Genomic DNA, 18,561 nt, shown 5'->3' with positions numbered 1-18,561 from the left:
ACCTCTATGGCTATAGGTTCAAACTTCTACAACGGTTTGAACCCCTCAACTAGGCAATTGATCGATGTAGTCGCTGGTGGTACTCTGAATAGTAAAACACCTAAAGCAGCTTATGAATTTATAGAGAAGATGACATTGAATAATTATCAGTGGCGAGTAATGAGGACGAAGCTTAATAGAGTAGCCAATGTTTTTAATGTAGATGCAATCACCATGTTATCAAATCAAGTAGAACAATTAAATAAGTATATTGATGGGTTACGTGTTTCTACGTAGGTACATCTGGTGATGCAATACGAAGCAAATGGAGGATAAATGAACAATCCAAAATATTTACCCTACGATCCTAGCACAGAGAATGAGCAAATCAACTATATGGGTAATAATTCTAGACATCAGAATAATCCTTACTGTAATACTTATATTGTAGGTTGGAGGAACCATCCCAATTTCTCTTGGGGTGGTCAGGGAAATCAAAGACCACAACCTTCTCTAGGCTTCCAACCATCTTACCAACAAGAGAAAAAGCCAAATCTTGAGGAGATGTTGACGAAGTTTATTTCGATATCAGAAACCCGCTTCCAAAACTCCGAAACAACACTTAAAAATTAACAAGCATTGATTCAAGGGCTTGAGAACCAAATCGGTCAACTTACGAAGTAGATTTCAGAACGACCAAAAGGTAGCTTGCCTAGTAATACCAAAACTAACCCAAGGAAGCAACTTCATGCAATTACTGTGTGAGATAAAGAAGGGTTAGTTGAATCTAAACTAGAACTGAGGTAAGAAAGTGCGGTAAGTAAAGGTAAGGTTGAGGTAAGCCAAAATGAATAAAAATCGGTCGGTAAGTAATATAACCTTGTGTGCCATATCCTAACGCGACAAAGAATGACCTCACAAATGAACAATTTGGTAAATTTCTTTAAACTTTTGAAAAAATTTACATATTAACTTACCGTTTATTGAAGCTTTTTCGCAGATGCCCAATTTCGTTAAATTTTTAAATGAGCTTTTGGAAAGTAAATAGAAGTTAGATGATTCATCGCATGTAGAGCTAAATGCAGTTTGCTCAGCCACATTGCAAAATAAACTACACAGCAAATTGAAAGATTTAGGGAGTTTTACTATTCCTTATTAAATTGGTAGTTTAAATGTTAATAATGCTTTGGCTAATTTAGGGACTAGTATTAATGTCATGCCCCATAAAATGTTTAAACAATTAGGTCTTGGGAAACCCAAACAAACTTGGGTGAGTATTCCATTAGCAGATAGAACTATTAGATTTCCGAGGGGTATTATTGAAAACTTGTAAAAATTGATTAATTCATATTCCCAGTTGATTTCATTGTTTTAGACATGGATGAGGATAGCGACGTACCTTTGATTCTAGGTCGGCCCTTTTTAGCAATTGCTAGAACTATTATTGATGTTGGTACTAGTGAACCAATACTTTGTATAGGTAATGACACGATTACTCTCCAAGCTCGTGATTCTGTTAAGATATCTAGTGATTGAGATGATTTTACGAGTTCTGTTAATATGAATAACATTGTGGCTCAAACTTCTTTGCAGGAAACCCTTTGGAAAAATTTGGTGGAGTCACGTTCCAGTCCATGCAAAAAAAAAACAAAAACGACTTATGAAGAAAGAATGTTACAAATAGATGAACTAGACGAATGGAGGACACATGTCAAGGAGAAACTGAGAATTTACGATGCGGGACCAAAGCTACACTATAATGAGCATGTTGATGGAACACACCAAATTAAGGTTGGGGACAAGGTAGTACTAGATAACATAGATCCACATATTACCATTTCAGAGCTCAATGCAAACGGTGCAACTTTTTTTACAGTACTAAGTTCCTTCCCATACGGTACAGTTGAGGTAACTCACTCTACATTTGACACTTCTAAGGTAAATATTACTAGACTCAAACCTTATTTTGATAATAGAATAGACAATTAGAAAGAGGAGTTTCGACTCTGCGAACCACTGTGACCGTGCAAATTTGAGGTAAGTTGAGCTTAGACTTTAAATAAGTGCTTTTCGAGAGGCAACCCGAGTATTAACATTGCTAATTTTCTTAATTTTATCTCATGATATTTTTAAAAATTAAACAATTTTAAAAATAAAAAAATAAAAAAATGTGTTTTTAACCCACACGGCCTAGACCCACAGGCGTGTCCTCATCAGTGTGGAATCTTAAGACTTAGTTTTAAAATTTTAAAGAAACTGACAGTGAGTTACACAGCCTGGCGATATGACCGTATAACCCACACAGCCTGGCGACACGGCCGTGTAACCCATACGGCCTAGACACACGGGTGTGTCTTTGGTGTGTGGATCTTGGGACTTAATTTTTTCTAAAAATCGACAGAGACAAGGCCTAAAATAGTGTACACGGGCGTGCAGTCCACACGGACGTGCCATAGGCTGTGTGAAACCTGAAGCTAATTTTTTCAATTTTAAAACAAGTTAGAGAGATACACGGGTAAGGCATATGGCCGTGGTTCGAGAATCGGCCAAGCCACACGAGTGTGTGAGAGGTCACACGGGTGTGGGAGAAATGATGAAGGTTGTACACGGCCATGCGACATGAATGTGTGTACCACATGGCCTGGACACACGGGCGTGTCCAAGGCCATGTCCAAGGCCGTGTGAAGACTGGACTGATTTTGTTTATTGCACACGGGCTGAACAGGAACCACACGGGCATGTGAAACGATCGTGTAGCCCAACACGGGCTTCATACGACTGTGTCACCCTTTTAAAACCCTAACCCTCTTTTAATTTTTGTTTTTTCTTATTCTCCAAAATCCCTAACCCTAGCCGTCGTTCAACACCCTTTGCAAATCTGGCCACTATCGTTGTCGTTGTGCCACCGTCTCCCTCACACTCCCTCTTCTTCCCCTTTCCCTCTCATTTCCTACCATTAAACAACCTCCACGACCAGCTACTGCAACACCCAACCACGCACAACCCCGTCTTTTTCTCAAGCCGCAACCTCTTTTTCTTTCCCTTGTCAACGCCCTACCAACCACGCCCCCATCCTCCCTTGTTTTGAGTCAACCCACACATGAGCCGCCCTTCACAACCCCTGTCTCTCCCTTAGCCTCCCTCTCTTCCTCAAGACACAACCCCATTCCCAGCCATCGTCGCTCACTAGTCCCACACTCCTACCACCGCCCTACCGCCGTTGGTCATTCTTTTTCCCCTTTTACCTTATTATTATTATTATTTTATATTCTTTCTTTCTTTATTTTATTATTTTATTCCTTTAATTTATTTTATTATTCTATATATGTTATTTCCTTTCTTTATTTATCTCATCTTAGTAATTTTATTATTTTTATTTGATTATGTTGATTTCTATTAGGAACAATAAGTTTAGGTTAGTTATTATTATCACTTTTATTATTATTGGTTTGGCTATATTATTTCTTTTTATTACTCTTATGATATTTTTCATTTTCTTAGTGTTCTTCATTATTCTCATCAACTTAGTATTTTTTAATGATATTGTTTTAGTTATTCTTTTTGAAGTACTTGCTCACTGACTCTATTAATATTTTTCCTTGCTTTTAGTATCGACTATCTAGTTTAGTTTATGTTTTGGTGATGCGTATTTTATTTTTTGATAGTGACTTATTTTTATTTCAGGCACACCATGACCAACACTCGTAGCAAGTCTAAGGTTGCCGTCCCCGTTGCGAAAAAGAAAAAGACCCCTGGTGCGACCTCCTCCTCGAGCGCTTCAGCCGAAGCCTGCCACTTTTATCTTTGATTTTCAGCGGGTTCCCAAGAGGATTTATTTCAGCTCCTTCGAGTGCGACCACTCGGCCTATGTCAATGTATTGATTGGGCTGCGTTGGAGCAAGTCCACCTAGTTGATCATATGCACGCCTTTACTACTACAGCCTTATGGGGCCAATTTTTCTCCATTATCGAGCCCACATACATGGAGCTGATGTTGGAGGTTTGCTCGACGTTTACTTTTTAGCACGCGATGATGACCCATGACGAGCTAGGCACCATCACTTTCCAACTCGGTGGCTTGGTGCGCCATATGAGTGTTCCCGAGTTTGGCGCTGCTATGAGACTCTGCACTGAGGAGTTTATAAGTGCCGAGAACTTCCTCCACTTACATTAGCACATCCACTAGTTGTTGGACAGATCTTACAGCTATGACGCGAGTCGCTCGAAGGCGACTTCTCTCTCTCTGACTTTACGGTATCTTCATGCGCTTTTAGCTCACACTTTGATCGATAGGTGAGAGAGCATCAAAGTCGTTAGTACTCATAATGCTTATTTTCTATGGAGCATGGCCACTGGGCATATATTTAATTTGGTATACTTCATCGCATTAGCCTTCCGCCATTAGACTGATTGCCACAGAAAGGTCCCAATCTGTTTAGGCCCTTATGTGACTCGCCTTGCTCGACACTTTGGTCTCCTTGACACACCGAAACAGATCTCTACACTTACGCTCATCGGCCAAATGTCCTCCACAAGGAATCTCGAGCATGATTCATATGAGGATGATCGAGCGGCATCGTGGAGTGGATCCCCTCAGTATCTATTATTTCATTTTGATGCTTAGAATGAACCTGAGGACTTCACTGATGATGTTCCTCTCCATTACAAGGACCACCACAGCCTCCACCTTCAAGTCAACGTCCTGTTTTTTCTACTGATACTTTAGCGGACCTTCCCGAGCAGTTCACTCGCTTCGAGCAGTATTGCGTTCAAAGGTTTGACAGTACTGACGTGACATTACAACAGATCTGTCAGCATCTCCTCCTCATGCCGACACTCACTACACCGACACGTCTGATGATGAGGACCATTGAGTCCATTTGTTTTATTTTTATTTTTATGTTTATTGTTATTTTCTTAGTCTTATTTCTTTTTTATCTTTTAAACTATATTTTTATATTTATGATTGTTTATAATCGAGTATAATCCCTTCATCTTCTTCACTATTTGTGTTTATTTTCTTATTAGTTTGCTCGGAATCATACTCTACATTTAGATTTTCCTACAATTTTGCTTTTCACTATTTTGGGGATTTCATCCAATATTTAGGGCATTTTCAGTTTTCTCCTTATCTTATGATGTTCTATTTATACTGTGATTATATATGTTTGTACATTGAGGACAATGTACATCTTAAGTATGGGGAGGTTATTCATAGAATTATTAGAAAATTTCTGAATTATGTCTTATGTTTAAGTAATTTTCTCATACTTCTATTAGAATGAATTTTTATCGATTTGTTATTTTTATTGATGTGTTTTGGATTAAATTCATAGGTATTTGTGCATTTATTTTGTTAGAATTAAGTGACCCAAATTCTTATTTAAATAAAATACGATGGAAAATAAAATAAAAGTAAAATCCATATAGAACTAGAGTTCTTTTATTTTATTTTAGAATAAGGTTTTTTAAATCTTATTAAACTCCTTCTATTTTATATTGATTAGGATAAGGTGTTTCAATCCTACTAGAATATGGCTTTACAAGCCTATAAATAGACATAGTCTATTCCTCTTGTAATTAATTCAAATTTTTCGACATAGTGAATTTTCTTTTCCTCTGCCCGTTGTTTTTTCCCGAAAGGGTTTCCACGTAAAATTTGTGTGTTCTTTATTTTTTTATTATTTTTTATTTTTCACATATTGTTTAAAATTTAAGACATGAGAGAATCAAGCATGATAAGTTTATTTTCAGAATTAAAAATTTTAGGTTGTTTCCCTGAATTGAGGTATTACTTTGAAGTTTGAGATTCGCAAGATTGACATAATTTTTTTTGTGAGATTTTGAGTCTTTAGAGCATACATTTTTCTTGCTCATTTTTATTGTTGGTTATGAGTGTGTCAATATTGATTTGTTATTGTATACATGTCGAGATCACACATTTGATTTGATATACTGAGATGATAAAGACACTTAGGTTTTAACCCATTTATCTCATAAAAGCCTACCTACATAATTAACCCTTAGTGAACCCCGTTGAGCCTAACACACCGTTTTTTTTATTTTCCCATTAATGTTAACCCTTAACTCATTCTTTGCTCATTGAGAATTTTTCCCATTTTATTGACTCCAATTTTTATCGAGATTTGAGTTGGTTAATTGCCTGATTAAGCCTTTTGTTTAAGTTGCTGAATTATTTCTTCTTGTTCTAAAAAAAACATATATATTGGTTATTATTTAGTTCTATGTTAATTGATCTTGACCAGTTAAATTTATATTTTGAGAAGAAACTCGTGTTATTCTTGAATAGTCAACTACTATCAAATAGTAATTGATAAGCTATAAAAGTAACATGTTTTTAATCCCATTCTTGATGCATTTCTGGATAATTTATTATGTAAATTAGTGAATTTGATGCTCTTGTTTCTATACTTAGGTGAGCATAGAGGAGCGAAAGAAGTAAAAAAAGGGCCAAAATCAGACAAAAAAAGTTGTTTTCAGGATCCACACGGGCTGGCCACACCCCATGTGCCAGCCCGTGTCGATATCGCTCCCTGTTTCCCAAACATACAGAAAAACCTAATTTCTAGGCTTTCTGAACATTCTAAAGTCTATAAATACATATTAGAAGAGGACCTAAGGAGGCGCGCGAATAAGAACAAAGAAAAGACTCGAAGAAGGCCACCAGATTCAACTTAGAAGCAGATCTCCTTCAAGATTGAAGATCTCTATTCAATTTCCTTAGAAGTTTTATTGGGTTTCTTTATGTCTTGTTGTTATCCTAATTTTGAGATGGTTTTATTCCAGATTATGAACTATATTCCCTAGATACCTAGAGAAGATGAAACCTATGATGGATCTTATTATTTGATTTCTGAATTACATGATAAATACTTTATTCTTGTTCTCAATTATTTATGCTTATTTCTTGTTTTAATGTTTCTGATATATTGATTCAAGTTGAATGTGCTTATTTCAGTGGAGCAAAAGCCCCTGTTTAAGAGCAGATCTAGCATAATTGAGTGGAGTTGCATGCAATCTTAGAAATAAGACGACATAAATCTACCGGATTAGAGTCAAATCTAATAAGGGAATCCATAGATCGAGTTGATGCGACAATAGGACTTTTAATTAGAAAGAGATTTCAATTAATCAACCTGGGGTCAGTTGTTCTTACTCTCGAAAGAGATATTAACATAATTTAGGGATTTCTATGGATCAAGGCTCAAGTGGATAAATCATTTAATTCATATTCAGATTGATAAGTGAAGTCTAGGTGGATTATTTCATGGGTATTGTCTATCTCATTGGTTATCTTCGTTTATTTTCCCAATTCACTCTCTGTTGCGTTCTTAGTAAATTAGTTTAGTTTATTTTAGATTAAAAACAATTTCATCAATTTGACGGCTAAATAATAGAAAACAGTAATTACGAGTACTTTTAGTCTTCATGGATACGATATTCCATACTTACCATAGCTATACTATTATTCGATAGATGCGCTTGCCTTTGTCGTAATTTTAGTTAGTTTAGTGACTATCAGTAATCAAGTCATTTATCACAAAGACAAACAACTCCTGACCATGTTTACTTTTCATCTATCATGTAATACCAATGAGAGGATATCATTTACCCATTAATTGGGCTATGAATTCCACTATTGTGAATTATGATACATACTACAGAAGTTGTATACCTAACGCACCAGCTTTCGGTTCCTTATCCATTTTACCTCAAGCTTTTACTTACTTTAAAGTATACGAGTCATGTATACATAGTCCATCATCCACTCGGGATTAAGGTATGTCACACCGTGAATGTCACAAGTGAATAAATTCATAAATGGATCAAGGATCTATTCTCCTTGGGTCATGTTTGATGTACTGTCAGTCTAGTCAGTCATATCTAGTCTCTATCTTCTAGGAGTCATTCGCTCCGATACTCAAGATAAGGCATCTCCCTGATTGGATTTGATATATGGCATATTAGTCTTTTAATAGGTCTTCTCATTTCTGATTAGACTTAGGACATGTTTAGGTTCATTTACTAATATAAGTTATCTTTTCATATTATGATCCAACCACATAATACCGCTTAGTACTAGTTAAACGTTAGATAACAAATAAGTCAATATTTGCTTCCATTTTGTTTTACGAGTAAAAACCATTGAAGACAATATAAAATAGTATTAATGTAATTAATGAATATTATTATTATACCAACTTGTTTGGAAAATAAAAGTATACAAAATGAATATAGTACACTTAGGGCATAAAATCCAACAATCTTTTCACATTTAAGAGTTTTTTGTTATCTTTGTTATGCTAAGAACCCTCATATTTAGGATAAAGTAACCCCTTGTTTGATTCATTCTATTCTTATGGGTCACTCCACTGTTCAAAAAGGTTACATTTTGCTTAATCTTGAGACTAAATGTTTGTTTGTAAATCATGATGTTAATTTTCATTAATTTGTTTTTCCTTTTAACTTTCCTCATTCACACCAAACTATTTTTCTTTCTGCCACTTCTTGTCCTTTTTTTTTACTCTAACTTTCTTACTTTAAAACTTGTCACGCCACCTTCACCTACTGCTACATCTCCTACCATCTTATAATATTGTTAACCCACCTATATTTATTTTTTAATAGCCTACTCATTTACCTGTTAGTGACACGTTATCTAGCCCATCAACTCAACCTTCACCTTGTACATTCATATTACCTTTATCTTCTTTCTTTGGTCATTTTTCTCTTTACCTAGCCCTTCACATGATCTTCCTTTATGACGTGCTTCCTGCCTTTGACTTAGTATTATATGGTGCCAACGTTGATTTGAATTTGTTTGGAGTTTAAGGCTTTGTTTCGACTATGTGCTTTGTATAATTTTTGGTGATTTTAGGTCTATACGACACCAGTTGTTTACATGGTCTAAAGACATGGTCGTGTATCTCCTCCTACATGGTCTAAGCTTTACTATACGGTTTAGCCACACACCCATGTCCTTGTACCACATGGTCTCTGCCTTGTCACACGGCTTGGCAACATGGCCGTGTAACTCATGTTTTCACTATTTACCTATATTTTTTGTAAAAGTTTTAATTTAATCCAGAATTGTTCTTGGTTTGTTTTAAATGTTCCATAAGCACGAATTAAGTCCCAATATAATTGAATAGCATGAAAATGATCTTTTTGTCAATGTTTGATTAATTGGTGAGCAATGTTAATTTTTATAGTGGTAATATCCTGTAACTTGGGTTCAACGACTGGACTGGGTATAGGGTGTTAAACTGTGAGTTAGAGGGAGACTTGTTTTGTTATTGTTGGCTTTTTTTTAATCATTAGCTAAAATGTTTTTTTTTCAACATGTCAGAAAGGGAGATTGTTGGAACTTTAACTATCTATGTTTCAGCTACTACATGCCATGTTAGAACATCACTTGATTTTATTTATACAAGTTATTTATTTTTATCCCTTTGTAGAATTTGAAGAGAAATGAAGTATTTTTTTAATGAGAAGCAAATTTTATCCTTATTCTTTAAAGTCTTTGACTTAGTATTACTTGGAGCAAATATTGATTTGAATTTGCTTGGAGTTTAAGGCTTTGTTTTGAAAGTCAAAATGGAGATTTTGTATAGACAATTCTTCTATTTTAAATGTTTATTTTTTCCTTTGTTAATTAGAGAAGGTGTCGATGTCATACTATAAATAACCTATTAGTTTTATGTGTAACTTTAATAGGTAGAAGGAGGATCAGTTTATATATAATCAACTTTTGTTCTGGTATGTCCATCAAGTAGCCGAATAAATGAAAAAGAATGATTTAATTTAGTATTAAAATAAATATCTTAATTTCTTTAATTTGAGTCAACTTAAATTTTCCCATATATTTGGACTAAAATCTTGTCGTATACCTGATAAGCCATAAGAGTAACATGTTTTAATCCAATTCTTGATGTGTTTTTGGATGATTTATTATGTGAATTAGTGAATTTGAAGCTCTTAATCCTTTAAATTCATGTTTTTATACTTAGGTGAGCATAAAGGAGCGAAAAGAGTGAAAAACGAGCCAAAATCGAGCAAAAAGAGTTTTTTTCAAAAGCCACACGACCTGGACACACGTCCATCTGAGCCACACGGGCTGGCACATGGGCGTGTCGGTTTCAAACCCTGCTTCTCTTTTACTTGGAAAAAGCCAATTTTTAGGGTTTTTGAGCATTCTAAAGTCTATAAATGCACACTAGAAGAAGACCTAAGGGAGCATGATCGCGTGATTCGTAACAAGTAATAAATATTTATAATGAAGATCAAACCTAGACTAACTATTATCAAGACGAAAAGGCAAGCGCACATATCGAACAATAGTATAGTAATGGCAAGACCGAGACATCGTACCCAAGGGAACCAAAAGTACTAGTAATAACTATCTTTTTATTATCTAGCCTAAGAATAAAAGGGCTTGTTTGAATTAACTAATTAGTTAAACTAAGAGTGCACAGAGAAAAGAATTGGGGAATTGCTTTTGGGAAAATCGATTGACTTGTGACAATACCTAAGGAAAAATCCACCTAGACTTTACTTGTTATTCTGGCTCCGAATCGGACGATTTATTCATTCAACTTGTTCCTTAGAGATCCCTAAGTTATGTTATTATCCTTGCTCAAGACTAATAACGTCTAATCCCTAGATTGAATAATCGAGACTTTTCTCTAATTAACACTCTAGGGTTGCATTAAATCGATCTATGGATCCCCTTATTAGGTTTCACCCTAATCTGGAAAAATCTTGTCACCCTATTTCTAGACGCGCAATCAACTCCGCTTAATTATGACAAATGTACTCTTAGGCAGGGTCTATTCCTCCTCTGAATAAGAGCGTGTCTTGAATCAGTATCCTAGGATATCAAAACAAGAATTAAAAACACATAATTAAGAACAAGTTAAATATTTATCATACAATTTAGAAAATAATAACAAGATTTGTCTTAGGTTTCATTCCCCTTAGGTATTTAGGGAGTTTAGTTCATAATAAAATAAGAGTACATCTCAAAAGTATAAAAATAACAAAACATGAAGAAAACACCCCTGAAGGAATTCTGAGAGAGCTCGTAGTCTTAGAGTAGCTCTGGCTTTTGGGATGGATCATCTGGCTTCCTTCAAGTAATTCCTGGCTTGTGGTTCTGTATTCCAGAAAAGTTCTGGAAGAGGCCCCCTCTCTAGGTCATACTTAGGGTGTTCATATAGGCTTTGGATTGGCTTTTTTCCTCCCTAAGTACCCTTTTCCGTGTAAAGTACAACTCTTTAAAAAAGGGACACGCTTGTGTGCCACGGCCGTGTGACGTGATTGCCAGGCCGTGTTCGATCCGTTAAATTGCCACGGCTGTGAATCGTGTAAACCTTGGTCGACACCCCCGAAGGCCACGGGGCGTGTGAGATGCCCGTGTGGCAAGGCTTAGGCCGTGTGATCTTTTCAATTTGGTCTGTTTTGTCCCCTTTTTAGCTCGTTTTTGGCTCCTTTTGACTCTTGGTGCTCTTCTGAGTGCAAAACATGAAATAACTGGATTAAGAGCATGAAAATCCATAAATCTAGTAGTAAACATCCATAAATATGCTAAGTTGGAGTTTATCAAATACCCCCACACTTAAGCATTTGCTTGTCCTCAAGCAAAACTCTCATTTACTGCTAGAATTCATTCTTTTCAATCACATGATTAGTATTGATAATGTTACAAACTATTCCACGGAAAATCATACAGTGAGAATTTAACTATAGGGGCATTAAAAGCCTCAAACAATCTAAATCGGATATTTTGATAATAAAATTATAGGTAATCTCCTTCGTCTAAGTAATTAACTTTAATCCTAAATATACAAGAGATGACATCCTCACTAAAGATTCACTCAAATCACTCAAAGTGTTAAAGGTTCAAGATTAAGCACTCGATTGTCTAACATGAAAAGTTATTACCATAGGCTTGCATGCAAATCAAATCTCCACCACTTGTAAATGATATGATACATTAATCAAAAGGTTTTTGCATGATTGTAATGGGCTTTAGGTTACAGGTATGGATACAAGCTGAAGAACAAGGGTTAGAATTGAGATAATTTCAATATGTTACCCCACTATCAAAAACTTAATTACTGAACCGCAAACAAATATCTATGACAACTTTAGCTTGCTGAGAATTACATTTTTTTATTTTTTATTTTTTTTATCATCAAGTCAATCAATATAGAAATCATACTTCATGATTCAGTAACAAAAAATGGGAACATAGTGAGGTAATAATATTAAATTTAATCTCGATAAAAAGGTAAATTAAGTAAGAGGATTTCAACAATAATGGGTTAATGGGTTAATGATAAGGGTTAATCAATAAAAAAGGTTAGTAGGCTTAAAGGGGGTTCGCTAAGGGTTTAATTATGTGGGAAGGCTTTTTATGGAGTAAATGGGTTAAATCCTAAGTGCCTTTATCATCTCAGTATATCAAATCATACGTGTGATCTCGACATGTATAATCGAAGTAAGTTCTAGAATAACAGTTCAATGTTGACACACTTAAACCATAAAAGAAGTGAGCAAGAAAGAAAGCTATATGCTCAAAAGGCTAAAAAATATCACAAAAAATTTGGGTTTTTGATGTCATTTCTGTATACTTAGGATTTCAAGATAATACCTCAATTTAGGAAAAATAGTCTAAAAATTTTATTTCTCAAAATATCAATTTATCATGCTCGATTCTTTAAGGTCCTATAATCAAATAATCATGCATAATTCCCTTGCTAATTCACGACATATCAACAATAATTTTAGATCAATTAAAATTTATTCTATCAATATTATGAGAAAATCACTTAAGCACAAGACCAAATTCAGGGATTTGAGAATGATGCAAAAAGTTAGGTTTCATGTTCACCCCCCACACTTAAGATGTACATTGCCCTCAATGTACAAAGATAGATTATTCAAAATAAAGAAAATCATAAGAGGAAAGGAGGTGAAACTCAATGTTATATGGATGTGGAGCTTGATTCTAAGGATGGAGTATTCGGGGAAAGTGGTAGCTGCCACTGTTCTTGGCTAGATGAAGAAATTGGGTCGTTGAACATGGCACTCGTGAGGTATTGTTTCCCATTTGTTTCCTTATTTCGTAAAATATTCCTAGTAGCTTTGCTTGGAAGTTTGTAGAATCATGAAGAGCTTATTAAGAGTTGGTGTGGAAGAGAGCGTAGTGGGATTACTTGTTAGAAATACCAAAAAATGGAAAAAGTAAAATTTACGAATATAGATATGTTTTTCAAAATAAAATAATAAAATTGAAATGAAAATAAAAATAAAAAGAAAAATAAAACTAAAATAAATAAAATAAAATAAAAATAAGAATAAAAAAAAATAAGAAGGTTCAATGATCCTCGTCGGTAGGGCCCTCAGGTGGTGGTGCTAGAGTGGCGATGTGAAAGTGCTGGCACAGCTGCTGCATCAGGGCCTACATATCGTCCATCTGTCGGTCCCATCGCTGATCTTACTCGTGAATCATCTCGAACTATGTAGTGCAATACTGCTCGAAGTGGGCGAGTCGGTCGGAAAGATGTGCCAATGAAGCAGCCGCATGAACTGGTTGTTCCCTAGGTGGCGCGGTAGAAGGCTCCTCATGCTGTGGGGAGACATCATCAGGGATGTCCTCAAGATCCTCCTCGTCAATGGCATGCGAGAGATGGTACTGAGGAGGATCGGTCCCACGTCGGCGCTCGATCATCCTCATGTGTAACATAGTCGTGATGCCCTGTGGGGACATCTGGCCTACCAGGATAAGCGCTGATGATTGGGCCGCGGCGTTGAGGAGGCCGAAGTGTCTGGCAAGGCGCGTCACGTAGGGGCTGATGGAGATCACTCCATTCTTATGCTTCTCGGTCTGATAGCGAATGGCGAAAAAAATGAAGTATGCCATATCAGTTATATGTGCATTCGCCATGCACCATAAATAGTAGGCATCGTGGGTGTTGACAATGCCGGTGCTCTCTCTCTTTCCGGTCAAGGTGTGTGCCAATATGGAATGGAGATATCGTAGGGAAGGGGGGAGAGCTGAGGCCTTCGAGTGGCTGGGGTCGTACGTGGAAGAGTGTGGTGCCAAAGCTTTCCAGCACAAGGAGGGAGAAATGTGGATATTTCGTGGTTGTGTATTCATGTCCTCCTCCTCCTCCATAAACTCATCGGTGTAAAGTCCCAGAGCAACCCCAAACTTTGGGACACTCATCGCACGAACTGGACCGCCTAATCAGAAGTGAATGGTGCTTGGGTCGTCATTGTTCGTCATCACTACTTGTAAATGAAAAATAGAGCATAATTCTAAAGTTAGCTCCAAATAAGTGGGCTCGGTAATAGAGAAGAATTGTTCCCATGGGTTTGTGGACAGGAGGGCGCAGATGGTATCAGTGAGTTGGACTTGCTCTACTGCAGCCCAGTCGATGCAGTGACATGTGGTGATGGGTCGTACGTGTAGTATTTGAAATAGCTCCTCCTGCGAAGCTTGTGAAAATTTAAGGAACGGGTGCTGAACTTCGGTTGTAGTACGTACCGAGGAAGAACCCGATCCCCTACGTCTCTTTGAGGATGGGACTGCGACTTTCTTGCCTCTCGATGACGACATAATATACCTAAAAATACATGAGCATTAATAGAATCCAAGATACATCAGTAGTAAAGCAAGAGGCCTAAAATTAGTATATGCTATTTAGTAGCTTAAACAATTCAAATATAGAAAATTCTAAAGCAAATTCCTAACTTGTCTAAAACATATTTGTAATAGTAACAATATCGATGCAAAGCATGTAGAATACTAATGTAGCAACACAAATTGGAAAAATAAGGTTAAGAAAGTAAACCAAAGGCTGTTATAAGGCGGTGCACAGGCGTGTTGGTGGTGAGCACGAGCGTGTGACGAGGGGATGAAGCCGTGTAGTGAGAAAATAGAGGGTATAGGGAGGGGAAAATGGAGATTAATGCAAGGGAGTAGATTTGAGGGTGGTTTGGGGGTTGGGAAAGTGAGAATCTGGGGAATGGTGGTCGAAATAAGGATTAGAGGTTGGGGAAGGGTAGATTTCGGCTAGGGTTTTGAAAGGAGGAAGAAGATGAACACTGGTCTGCTTATATAGGGGAGGGTCATACGGCCTAGGGCCACGCCCGTGTACTTTGTGGGTGAGCCCATGTTTTTCAAATTTTGTGAGTTAGGTCGTGCCCGACTATTATCACATGCCCGTGTCTCTTGGCCGTATGTCAAATACGGCCATGTCACACGGCCATGCCTAGCATTGTTCGCTTCTCCCACGCCCGTGTTTTATGGTAGTACGCCCATGTGTTGTTGTACAGAGCTGAACGACACGGGCGTGTCACTCACCTGTGTCGAAGAAACAGAATCGAGCCTTGTCCCTAGCACACCCGTGGTTTTCTATCCCCACGCCTGTATTTTTCCTATCAAGTTCACCCACGGCCATGTCGCACGGCCATGGGGATTTATCGTACCCCGTGTTTTGGGGAAATCATGTCCTGCTTCAACATGGCTGTATCGCACGGCCATGGCTCTTCCCCTATTTGGCCACGGGTTTAGGCACACCCGTGTTCCTGGCCGTGTGTGCTGAGAATCTTTGCAATTCAAAGACTAAGTTAATGATTCGAAGTGTTAGATATTAAAAAATAAAGAAATCAAAATATGTTAGTGATCGGGTTGCCTCCCGAGAAACGCTTATTTATAGTCTAAGCTCGACTTACCTCTCCATTGATTTATCATGGTGGTTTGAGGAGTTCATACTCCTTGTTCCTGCTGCCAATCTTAAAATAAGGTTTTAATCGGGTGTTGTTTACCTTAAAAGTGCTAAACTTGGGATGACTCACCTCAACTGTACCGAATGGGAAAATACTGAGTACCGTAAGAGGGATTTCCTCATTTGGTGTGGTAGTGACAATGTTAGGATCTGTCGCATCTAGTAAGACTTTATCGCTAACCTGAAGTTGATTAGGAGAGGCATCGGGCTTGTTTTGGCGTAGTTTCAGTTCATCATATGTTCTCGCTTTGTGTGCTCGCCATTCATCTAGCTCCTCTATTTGAAGCCTTTGTTCCTCATGGGTGTCTTTGTTCTCTTCATGATAATAGTGCACTGTCTCCATTGTCTTGGTTCGAGAATGTTCCTGCAGGGCCGATTGAGTATTAGTTTTATCATCGACAGGTTTTATAGCATTATCTTGAGTTTTAGAGGTTTTGACTGAGTCGCGTGCTTGAAGTGTTACTGCGTCGTCACCTGCACGAAGTGTTAGCTCTCCTGTGCCTACATTAATAATGGTTCTGGCAGTTGCTAAAAAGGGTCGTCCTAAAATTAAAGGTACCTTGTTATCCTCATCCATATCTAAGACGACAAAGTCTACTGGGTAAATAAATTTATCAATTTTAACGAGAACATCTTCAATAATACCCTTAGGAAATCTAACTGTTTTGTCAGCCAATTGTATGCTAATCCTAGTCTGTTTGGGTTTACCGAGACCTAGTCGTTTAAACATTTTATATGGCATAACATTTATACTTGCCCCTAAATCAACTAAAGCATTATTCATAGATAAACTACCAATTAAGTATGGAATTGTAAAACTCCCTGGATCTTTCAATTTGTTAGGTAGCTTATTCTTTAGAATAGCTGAGCAGACTGCATTGAGTTCCACATGTGATGTAGCGTCTAATTTTCTTTTATTGGTTAGAAGTTCCTTTAAGAATTTTGCTGAGTTGGGTATCTGCGAAAGAACTTCAATAAAGGGTAAGTTAATATGTAATTTTTTAAAGAGTTTGACAAACTTACTGAATTTTTCTTCTGTTCTGTCTTTCGTCATCGCTTTAGGATATGGCACATGAGACCCATGATTCGTACTTAACTGTTTGGGATCATTATTGTTTACCTCTTCTCTTCCTTTGTTCATCGTGTTGTCTTGCTGTATTTCTGGCTCGGGTGCAATGAGTTCGTCCTTATTTTGAGTGCTAATTGCATTGAGGTGTTCCCTCGGATTAGGTTCAGTATTACTTGGTAAGCTACCTTGTGGTCGTTCGGAGATTAGTTTGGATAGCTGGCCTATCTGAGTTTTGAGTCCTTGGATCGATGCTTGTTGATTCTTAAGTGCTGTTTCGATATTTTAGAAACGGGTTTCTGACATCGATATAAATTTAGAAAGCATCTCTTCAAGGTTTGGTTTCTTCTCTTGTTGATAAGGTGGATGTTGAAAACCTTGAAGATTTTGTGGCTTTTGATTCCCTTGACCACCCCAGGAGAAATTTGGGTGGTTCCTCCAACCTGCATTATAGGTATTACTATATGGGTTATTTTGAGATCGGAAGTTATTATTACCCATATAGTTGACTTGTTCTTCTTCAGTTGTAGGATTGAAGGATTGGTATTCTGTATGTACACCTCCTCCGCTTGAGTTACACCTCATTACTGGATGTACCTGTGTAGAACCAAAAAAATTATCAATCTTTTTATTGAGAAGTTCTACTTGATTTGATAGCATTGTAACTGAGTCAACGTTATAAATGGTGGCTGTTTTTGTTGGCTTAGTCCTCATGACTTGCCACTGATAGTTATTCAGTGACATTTCTTCAATGAATTATTAAGCCTCTTTAGGTGTTTTGTTGTTGATGGTTCCGTCAGCAGCTGCGTCATCCATTTGCCGAGTTGAGGGATTCAGACCATTGTGGAATGTTTGTACTTGAAGCCAAAGCAGTAACGCATGGTGAGGGCACCTTCTCAGTAAGTCCTTGTATCTCTCCCATGCATCGTAAAGTGTTTCTAAATCCATCTGCACAAAAAAGGGATATCATTACGTAATTTAACCGTTTTAGCCGGCGAAAAATATTTTAGTAAAAATTTCTCAGTCATTTGTTCCCAAGTAGTATAGACCCTCATGGTAACGAGTTCAACTACTTTTTAGCTTTGTTTCTCAGTGAAAAGGGAAATAACCGAAGACGAATGACATCATCAGAAATGCCATTGATTTTGAATGTATCGCAAAATTCCAGGAAATTTGCTAAGTGAGCGTTAGGATCTTCATCCTGCAAACCATCAAACTGAACAAACTACTGTATCATCTGAATAGTGTTAGGTTTTAATTCAAAAGTATTTGCAGCTACAGAAGGTCTAACTATGCTAGATTCAGTTCCTGTTAAAGAAGGTTTAGCATAATCATACATAGTACGTGGAGGAGGATTTTGATTAGCAGCAATTGCAGGAAGTAGCTGATTGCCTTGGTTTTCAGCCATCTCGTCGGTTGGGGTTTGAGTATCGTCTTCTCGCTCGTTCTCCATGTATCGTAAGCTACACCTTATTTCTCTTTGATTTTTGTGAATTGTACGATAGATTTCTTCGTAAAAAAGTAATGGTCCCGACGGGTTTCTTCTAGTCATAAACTATAAAAAAAACCTGCCAAGAGAGAGAAAAAGTAAATTAATAAATAATAAAATAAAATAAAATTGCAAGAAAAATAAATGGCTAAAGTAATAAAAATTTAGTGTTCCTAATATTTCAGTTCCCCGACAGCGACGTCAAAAAC

General features: G+C 37.0%; 1 non-coding gene across 1 annotated transcript; it reads left to right on the top strand.

Moving 5' to 3' along the window:
- The first annotated feature begins 17,737 nt into the window (after positions 1–17,737).
- On the top strand, positions 17,738–17,843 carry LOC121230118 (small nucleolar RNA R71). The gene has a single exon (XR_005928070.1). It is a non-coding gene; the product is annotated as a small nucleolar RNA R71 (small nucleolar RNA).
- The last annotated feature ends 718 nt before the right edge of the window (positions 17,844–18,561 follow it).

This window comes from Gossypium hirsutum, chromosome A05 (assembly GCF_007990345.1).
Source record: "Gossypium hirsutum isolate 1008001.06 chromosome A05, Gossypium_hirsutum_v2.1, whole genome shotgun sequence".
Lineage (NCBI taxonomy): Eukaryota > Viridiplantae > Streptophyta > Magnoliopsida > Malvales > Malvaceae > Gossypium > Gossypium hirsutum.
Note: the sequence above shows the minus strand (reverse complement) of the source record. Positions and strands in the feature narration are given on the sequence as shown.